Source organism: Lycium ferocissimum, chromosome 10, assembly GCF_029784015.1.
Source record: "Lycium ferocissimum isolate CSIRO_LF1 chromosome 10, AGI_CSIRO_Lferr_CH_V1, whole genome shotgun sequence".
Taxonomy (NCBI): Eukaryota; Viridiplantae; Streptophyta; class Magnoliopsida; order Solanales; family Solanaceae; genus Lycium; species Lycium ferocissimum.
The window spans coordinates 9,342,926-9,353,830 of record NC_081351.1 but is presented as its reverse complement, the minus strand read 5'-3'; positions in this window follow the sequence as shown (position 1 = coordinate 9,353,830).

Below are 10,905 nucleotides of genomic sequence, written 5' to 3'. Positions count from 1 at the left end.
AATTTAAATTAGTGCAAATATTCCTAACTCGTTTGGGAGTTTTTCGAAATTTAAAAAGCATAGTGAAATTAATTAAACGAAAAGGGAGGGCGAAATTGGGTGTCGCAGCAGCTTAGGCTAAAGCTAACGAAAATTGGGCAGCATTTCCTTTGTTTCTACAACTTTCTCCATATAATATAATAACTCCCAAACATCAATAACAATATTCATAATATCATAATCAACAATCTTCATCAACCACACATTATTCAATTCTCATACTTCCATTTCAAGGGCATCCATAACCATGGTCATAATACAACATTACATTCATCCTCATATAGTGTTTCTCCCATATTCTTAATATCATTTATAACATGATTATACTCGTAACATCTCAAGGATCATGATTCATATTAAGCTACTACTCACAAGTGTAATTTATTCTCATATTTGTAACCCATTTTCTATTTCCTTCCATAATCCAAGTCTTCCAACCTCTCAATACCCTAAACAACATGAAATGCTCATAAAACTTACCTTAGATAGTGTGGGAATGAGCTTTGAGTGGAAACACTTCACTTGAGCAAAACCCTAGTTACACCCCCCCCCCCCCTTCCCCCCCACATCTATGATATTAAGATTTCAGTTTTAGAATTGTCTAAGTTAATTGATAATTTTTTTTTTTTTTACTAATACTAACTATTCTTCGATGGTTTAATGCTGAATACAACGACAACTTCTTAGATTTGTCAGTAAATTTCATTCAGACAGTCGAACCACGACATGTCCCGATGAGCACCTGAATAGATGTAAAGTATTCATATTACACACTACCGACTCAAAATTTGAAAAAAAAACTTTTGCACATGTTCTCAAGTGCTTATTACGTAGATGAGTTAACCTTTTAAATATGTGACCTTCCTTATTGATAAACTGAAATCGATATAAGTAATTATGTCAAGTGTTTATTGGTCAATATAGCGAGAATATTTTTATCGATCAATATTGATGTTTTGACATTCGTGCTTTTACAATGATAATAATAATTAGTTATTAGTCCCTAAACATTCATGTTATTGATTTTTGAATTTAAGACAACTTAAATTTCAAAATCCTTTTAGCTTGGATTTTTAAACATTTAAAAACATTCTACCAATTGGTTTTTATTGCTTATGTTTATTATGTTTAAGTATTAAAATTTTAATTTCAGTAAAAAATCTGTCAACGAACAAATTAGATCTTTGATTCTAATTTTATCCACGTTTCGGTAGAGGAAAGTTAGCATTGTTATAGAATTTTAATTACATAACTGGAGTCAAATTAAATATCAATCTAAGATTTCTGTATTATACCAAGACTTCTAAATAGGCTGCTCTCTTTTATTTTTTATTTAGACTCTGAATTGAGCTTTACATTAGCTTTGAATTGGAAGTGTAATTAGATGGTTTAGTTATTTCAAATTTAAATTAGGCAAATCACAATTTTATCTAACATGAAATTTCTTCCTTAAAAAATAATTTAGCCTTCAAATTAAATGGTATAAAAGTCGTTCAATATTTGAAGTTTGATTAACCGACATTTATATTCTTCGTGCTTTTATTATAATATTTATGATAAAATAATAAATTGTACTTGCATGTGGTATGATATCCTAATATCTCAATTTCACATAATTAGATATTGTTATAACCTTAAAAGTGAGCTCTCGAAATATAAAAATTGTTCACAATAAAAAAAATTAAAACATTCAGCTAAAGTTAGGTGTCATATGCTGAAATTTCCAATGACACCAGCTAGCATAAGCATATACTCTATTTTGTCAGCTGTGGAGCCTTGTTCTTTGATCTCCCTATGCAACATAACATTCAGTTGAGTTAGACCTGATAGTCAATATTAAACATGTTCAATTTTATAACATTTATCCAAACTAACCTTTGTTATTAGTACTAGTAATTAGCCAATTTGTGTGCAGCCTTGGAGAGCAAGACCTTATTCCTCCAATTTTTATTTATTTATTTGCCCCCAATATTTGTTCCTCCAATACGTGCCCAACATATAGGAGAATCTAATTATATCAGTGAAAAATCACAATCTCAATCATGGATCGGATGAAGAAACATAGAGCAACCACCCTTTAGTATGTACAAAATCAGAGGAGTAAATCAAAGAATACTACAATATCTTCTGTAGATTGGAGAATTGCATTGCTCTAAGCTGGTATTTGATGGACTTGCAGAAAATGAAAACTGAAATATAATAAAACAGAGGCAACTATAATTAATAGGCATTCACATCCCATATCAGCTAACACTAAATTATTGGGGTAAATCCACAACTCTAACTAATAGGCTATGTCACACAGTATTGTTTAAAGTAAGAAATCTTCTGGTGTGAATTGTGGCACAATCAGTTTTAAGCAAAAAAGAGTCGTACGAAAATTAGTGTTGTAAGAAATAATTTTGTGTAATGCAAAAAATAAACAAATTATTTTCTCCCCTCTTCAATTTCCTTTAATGGCTGATTTATTGGCTGGTTTAAATGGCCAAGTTAATGGTCATTAAGTCATCTTCAATGGCCAGATTAATGGATCATTAAGTCTTCTCTTTGTAACAGCACTTGTCATCTCCTATATAAGCTGTGTCATTGTTGAACAAAACATACATAAAAACATCACTTCTTCTTCAAAGTTTTTTTTCTCTGGGCAAATAAGTTTGTGCAAACTCCAAACTTCCAGCAACTAGTGCAAGTGTTTGGGAGTGTTGTGGAACCTTGGGGAGCGACCGGGCTAAATGATTTGCACCGTAATCAGTCCGAAATCGCTTTCAAGGCAGTGGCTTGCCACGACGCAGCGTTCATCCGATAAGTTAATTCTATCATTTTGTTCATTTTTCTGATTGGTATTGTTAATATTTCCAACAATTTGAAAGCGATTCCTTATACAATATTGATCATCAGTAAGAGATGGTTTTGGTGTTATGATATAACGGAGAAGATCGTTTGCTTTGTTTATATTATAATTAGTTTTGCTTTGAAATGACATCTGGACAAGCAACGATATTGTTAATTTACAAATGATTTCATTGGAAAACCAAAAAGACTTGTTCTGGTGCAATATTGAAACTTCAAACAAGTCTTCTGTTAAATAAAATTATTCCCTGATACTGTTTGTGGTAATCATTTTATTGCTAATGACCTAGTGAGAGTCTATTCTATTGATAATTATATCTAGTTAATGTGAATTTGGTGCATCATCCAACCATATAAAAGTTAGATATTAGATAGTACATATTTTGTTAACTTTAGAAGGACTGCAATGAGCTCTTTCTTGGTGGAATATTTTATCTGTATCTGTTTCCGAAGCAAAGTTAATTAAATAATTACAGGGCCATCATTAAGATGATATCTTTCTTTTTAACGAGTGTTTTTGATTTGTGAACAAGTTATATCAGGATTATCATGTGGTGATTTAGTAATCAAACTTTTGATGAAATAACTATTATTTTATGTGTAGCAAATTAAGCCATCAAACTCCTAAATGTAGAAGAAGATTCGGAGAAATGATAATCCCGCCAACTAAAAATTTGACTAAGCGGATGATATAAATTATTGTGGTCATTTCTCAAACGAATCTTGTGGCTAATGTATGAGATTGGTTGTTAGACTTTGGTACTACTAAGCATATTTGTACTAACATATTTTTGTATTTTACACTCAAGTTAGAGAAGACGAATGATTTATTTATGTTGGTGATTCAAGAACCATTCAACTTTTTGGAATGAAAAAGTTATTTTTAAACTCACATCTAAAAATAATAATATTAGCATTAACTGAGGTGGTACATGTTCCTATTATTTGAGCTAATTTAATTTCTATGACATTAGAAAAAGTAGGGGTGAAAGTTTCATTTGGATTTAATAAAAATGCGTTAACCAAAAACAACGGATATGTGGGCAATCAGTATTGTAGTCATAGTTATGAATGAAAATATTGGTACTTGATTAATTCATTTTATTTATGGGCCTTAGTAGAGGTATAAACATTTTTGAAAGATAACGTCTTAGCAGTATGATATTGCTCCTTTCATACTAGCATTTTTAATTTTGCCTTAGTTGCTTGCCCATATATGCAGGAGGAAATTAAAAAGACTAACATACTAAAACAATTTTTCTAGAATTAAGGCTTTACATTTGTTTGATTCGTTATCCATTTATGAAATGAACGAATTGTATGTTTAACAAGTGGTGTAACTATCACTACATGATTTTGTAAACTACTGAGTGCAAATGTTGACTGGATGCATAACAAAAGCATGCAGGCTGATTTTCCTATAAGTAAACGAGGAAAAAAAGAAAAAATTGTGAATTGTGGAGAAGTTTTTCTTTAGACTGAAATATTTGAAAGTGTGAGGGTGCCTTGCTAATGTCATGCTACTCTCAATTATGAAGAAGAGATAAATATTTGAGAGGTATCACAATTATGGTACTAAACATAGTGAATTTTTTGTTGTACCAAAGAGTTATAATAATGCTAAGTGGACCTCTAAATCCATCAGTGGTTATGTGTTTATCCCTAGTGAAGGTGTCATAACATGAAAATTAGCTAAATAAATTTGCTAATTTGGAGTTGGCAACATTTTTTATGTTTATACATTGTGGTTGTCAAACAGTAATAGACTAATAGTTGTAGTGAAGAATAAATAATTATGATATCTCAAAAGAAATATTTAGGTTCATTGATTAATACCTTGTTAATGAGCTTTTATTATGCCAATTATTTTATTCAAACTCTAACGTTACATGCAATTGTAACAGACTATTTACTTCTTCTTCATTAGTCATTTAGTTATGAATCTTTATCATATTATAACGTTGCCTCATCAGCCATGATATTTGATCCGTTGAGGTTTTGGAATTTCTTTATTTGTCTTAATGAGTATTTACTCGTTTCCTCTATTAAAGACATTATTGGCTATCAGAACTAGAGCAATTTGCTATGGATATAATTCCTCCTATATATATGATCTCCTATCTTTTATTTTGAAGAGATTATCTTAAGATAATTGAATATGTGAATTTCTCTAGACTTCAAGAGGTTATTAATAATGGAATTACTCCCAAATGCTTATATTTTTTGAGTCTATTGATTTGTGACAGGGTAGACTAGGTCATGTTAATATTGCTTCTGTTAAAAGATGTAGAAATATGGATTTAATTCTTGCGATGAATTCTGATGATTTTTCTAAGTGCTCAGTTTGTGTAGAAGCAAAACATAACAAAATGCCTTTTGAGACTGTCACTAGTAGAAAAACAGAATTGGTTGAACTAGTGCATTTTTACTTAGCTGATTCCAAGAACACAACTAGTAGAGGTGGAAAGATATATTACATCTCTTTCGTGGATGTCATGGTGATAAAGGGTTGAAATATCAACGAATATCAAAGTGGGAATTCTCTACAAGCCCTGTTTTGAGTTGAAAAGGTAAATCACTTTTCTATCTATCAAACTCAAGAGATGAAAAAGTAGAATTATCTGTTACCTAAAACTTCGAAGTTTTAGGTAAGAGATAATTCTACTTTTTCATCTCTTGAGTTTGATAATTCTTGATTAATGTGTGATTTCATGAGTATAAATTCTAAAAATAGTGGGGATTAATGAAATGGGAAAAATATTCATCATGAAATGTGATTTGCATATTTGAGAATGTTTTAAAAAGAGTGTTGCAGGTGCATATATTAGTCCTGAAATAACTCACATGTTATTATCTGAATATGATGATTTATATCTCCAATATTGACATATGTGTCATTGTGGGGGAACTAGCTACACTAATTTCTTTACATTGTGATGATTTATAGCCCGGGTGTGTTCTCCAATATTAGGATAAATTTTATGTGTTTATGTACATATATTAACTTTTGAACACCACTAACATATATTCGGTGTATGTTTAGGTTTAATTATTTTTTCGAACACGAGCGAAAATGTGACTCACATGATGCAATTGAATTGCCAAGAGCAATGTGTATAAACGGAAAAAAAACATTCGCTTTAGACATGATGTTGTCAACAATTGTTGAAGCTTGGAATTTGTAAGGTCCGAGAGAAATTTGACGGATACTTTAACCAAAAATTCTGCAAAGAGAATAATCCTTGAAACGTCGAGGGGGATAGGGCTAAAGCCCATGGATTGAGGTAATATGGTGGATACCCATTTGTGGTCAAACGAAGACATATATGCAGTCAATATACACTACATATCCTATCCCGATGGCGTGTGCTAGTGTTTTGTAAGGTTGAGTTTTACTCTTAATCCATAGCCCGTTGTGGGGGTGCGTTTGAGACACACTTGATGGATTTACTTGAGTTTTACTCTTAATGTTTCCATAACCCATTGTGGTGGTGCTATTGAGAAGCGCTTAATGGATTTACCACTTGATATGAGAAGGTTGAACTTATTTTGCTCTTAATGATTTCATAGCCTTAAGGTGGTCTATTTGAGATAGACTTTATGGGATCACCTATGTCAGTGTAAAGGTGTGGTCGCCTTTTATGAAAGACTTGGGCCTTCTTTCTAGAGCACTCATAAGACCCAAGGTGTGTGCATGACCATAAAAGCACTTTGTTAGTATTGCAGAGTTTGCATAAAATTAAGGATATGGCATGTGTTGTGGGGGTCTCAACTTATGTCCATTCAATTCAAGAGTACTTCACTTTGTGGATATTAGTTGTTGCCTCATTTCATTACGTGCTAATTCAAATCGAAAGATATTGACACTTAAGTACATGTTCCTTCTTTTTGCCCAAAATTGTTCTTGCTCTTTTATCTTTGCATTAGTGGGGGATTGTTAGAAATAACTTTGTGTAATGCAAAGAATAAACAAAATATTTTCTCCCCTCTTCAATTTCCTTTAGTGGCTGATTTATTGGCTGGTTTAAATGGCCAAGTGAATGGTCATTAAGTCATCTTTAATGGCCAGATTAATGAATCATTAAGTCTTTCTCTTTGTAACAGCCCTTGTCATCTCCTATATAAGCTTTGTCATTGTTGAAGACAAAACATACATAAAAACCTCACTTCTTCTTCAAAGTTCTTTTTCTCCTTCTATTTTCTGGGCAAATAAGTTTGTGCAAACTCCAAACTTTCAGCCACTAGTGCAAGTGTCTGGGAGTGCTGTGGAATCTTGGGGAGCGACCGGGATAAGCGATTTGCACCATAGTCGGTTCAAAATCGCTTTCAAGACAGTGGCTTGCCACGACGCAGTGTTCATCCGATAAGTTGATTCTATCATTTTGATCATTTTTATGATTGATATTGTTAATATTTCCAACAAGTGTTGCACACAATAGATCTAGATTATTAGTTTAGTGACGGAAAAAAGTTGATCAGATCGGCTAAAACGTGTAAACATAATATGATTTTTGAGCTACCATGTTGTAATCTCAATCTGGACGAAAGAATTTGAAACCTTTATAGACCTTTATCAATTATTTTTCTGTATTTTAGTGGAAAATTAGATAGCAGTTCATCATCAACTATTGATGTACTATTAAGTAACACAAGATTTTAAAGGTGACAAATCATTTTCTTAGATTAGAGTGATGATCAAGTTCTTTTTTTCCCCACATGTGATGGTAAGTCTCGAGAATTCTATCACTTGAATATTTCTTAATTAGGCGTCAAAGTGATACTTCATAGTCTTTCAAAAAATTAAAAAGGCATCAATAAAAATTGTGATAAACTCCTTACCATCGAAAATATGTCCTACTTTTTGCCATCCAAGTGCGCATATGCAACATCCGCTCAAATTTTTCTGCAAGAATCAAAGACACAAACAAAAAGAAACCAAGCTCAAAACTTGCATCTTCATAGACAAAGAGCAAAACTTTTCTCATACTAATGTGACCGCATGTTGTCTTTACCACAAATAATCGTCTCTTCCAAAATTCTACACGTAAAAGTTACACAAAGCAATATATTACATACATATTTATGTCTGTATCACTTAATATATACATATATGTGTATAACAAACCAACCCAAATCCACTCTGCATATAAATCATATACAAAACTACATATTATCAGGATTATGTTATTCACATACACCAAAACATGTATAAAGAAAAATAGAACGAACGAAAACCTAAACCAACCTTCAATTGAAAAAAAAGAAAGCACTGGAGATCCTAATTTGTACATATCGGCTGTACTAAAATGGATTTATAGCACCAGCACCAAATAAACAATAACAACAAAAACAAATCAAATCAAACCCAACCTTCATCTAAAAAAGAAAACATTGATGTTGCTGAAAGAAATATTATTACCAAAGCTTTTCACGTAATTAACAAACCAGTGTCCTTCGTCTTGAAATTAAGACCACCGTTATCCATGGGAACTCTATAACTAATAGGAATTTCCCTGAATAGTATGAATCCATGTAGGTATGCACTAGAATTTCTAAAACCAAAGTAGATAAATTCTAGGACTCCATACGATTTAGATTCATATGGACAGTGTATGTAGGGGTAATTACAATTTTATCCCGACTTAACTTAAATTTTTAAGAGCATAAAAGTCATTCAATATTTGAAAGATATTTTGGTCGATCAACATTTAGTGTAAGTTATTCGTGCTTTTAATATATGTAGATAGATAGATAGATAGATAGATATAAACTGTCAATATGTAACTATTTATAGTAAGTCTAATTATGTAAACTAAGCAGTAAGGTAAAGGTCAAAATTCAATAACAATGTAAAAATATATTTATATACTCCTATATGTTAGGGTAATTTGTCTGATGGGATAAGGGATTATAACTAGGGATAATTATGATATTATCTTATCCTATGTTTGGTACACTTTTTTATTCCGGGTTTAGCAATTCTGAATTATTTATATCACATTCCTTTGTATAATTTTAATACTACATTCTATGTGGGATACATAATATATAATTCCGTAATAAAACAATAAAATGACACGTTTGTCCTTCTACAGAGCTTTTCTCCCAAAGTGTTTAAAGAAATATAAGGTTAAAAATGAAATAAAAGTGGGTAATTTGCATGATTTCCCTTATTCAGGGTTGGTCTTAGTTTTTTGCCCCTCAAATTAGTAGTCTTTAATTTTTGCCCTTCGCTAAAAACCCCTTGGTTCCGGATTCGAACCCTCGCTCAGTCAAAAATTTAAAAATAATTTGCAAGGTAAAGTTTGGATTCGCAAGGCAGAGTTTGCCTCAAGCTCTCCTGATCAGGCAGAGTTTCACTGTAAACTCTACTTAAGGCAGAGTTTGACTGCAAACTCTACTTAAGGCAGAGTTTTGCCTTCAGGCATAAGGCAAACTCTACCTTAAGGCAGAGTTTTGCCTTCAGGCATAAGACAAAACTCTACCTTATGGTAGAGGTTTGCATTAAGACAAATTTTTTGTTTGTTTTTTTTACTCAGTTGGAATTTTGAAAAACTCTGCCTCAAAGCCTAACTTTTGCCTGAATAGGCCTAATTTTGCTACAAAACTTTGCCTTGTGATTTTTTTTTGACTGAGCCGGGATTCGAACCTCAAACCTCATGGTATTAGGCAATGGACAAACATTAAAGACTAGCAATTTGAGGGGTAAATGTTAAAGACCAGTGCCTTTGAAGGGAAATCTGCACAGAAAAATGAATAAAAGTTATCCAGTTTAAAACCAAACACATATTTTGTAATACTAGTCTCTATAAACGTCTAGCTAGACGATATTCCCAATCTATCTCAATCATAATAAAAACTATTAGATAATATTATTTGTAAATATACATTTATTTTACGAGTTACGAAAATATTAGTATAGTATAGGATTTATCTACTTAATACTTCCTTGAAATTGATTTTCTCGGTATCTATTTCTTCTTCTTTTTCCCCATATCAAAAACATCTTATGACCAAGATAATCCATGTATAAGTGTTTGTATCCTAATTCATTAAAAATAGTTTTGATGACGTTCATTCATAGGAGTTTTAACACTACAACAAATTCGATTATCAGGGACAAATAATTTTGTCACTTATAAGTCATATTTTGTCACCAAAAATCTTGTGTGACGAAAAAAATTTCGCCAATCATTCGTCCCTAAAAGCGGGTCGCTAAAAGTATACAAAGACAACTTAATGTTTCATCGCTAAATAAAATTTATTAACTACGAAATCTTCCTTTCGTCCCCAAATGCATAGTATTTGTGACGAACATATTTGTCATAAAAAGGATATATTTTCGTTGTTGATAGTGTGTTTTTGTCACTAAAGAGGATATTAATACCGACGAAACTACCTTGTCACTAACTATTTAGTTTGTTCAGTGACGATATCAATTGTCTCAAAAGTTATATGTATTTTGTAGCTGAAATAATGTAATTTCGTCACTAAAGACTACCTTTTATATACAAAAAAATGTTTCGTCCCTAAATGTATAGAGATTAGTGACAAATTTGTTGTTATAAACAAAGTTTACAATTTTGTAGTTAAATCTATCATCTCGTCACTAATAGTATTGCTTTTGCTGACAAAAAAAAAATTGTCACTATAAATTGTCATGATTAGTGACAATTACAATTGTCATATTTGTACCCAACAAGGAGGAGGATCTTTGGACAAATATATTTTTGTCGCTAAATGTAGTTAACTTATGACGAACTAGTTTGTTTTGTGACGAAAATATATTTGTCTAGAAAAATTTAGTTTAGTCATCGCCAAAAATTAATCCTTTAATGAAAAAATATTTGTCACTAATTATAGACATTCGATGACATTTAATTATTTTGTAGGTAATGATTTTTAAAATTAGAATTGCATAAATTGAAAATAAAATAATAAAACATGCTAGATAATAATACAATTCACCCATGATCATACAATTAAGAACAACTAAAATTGTACTGAGATCATATC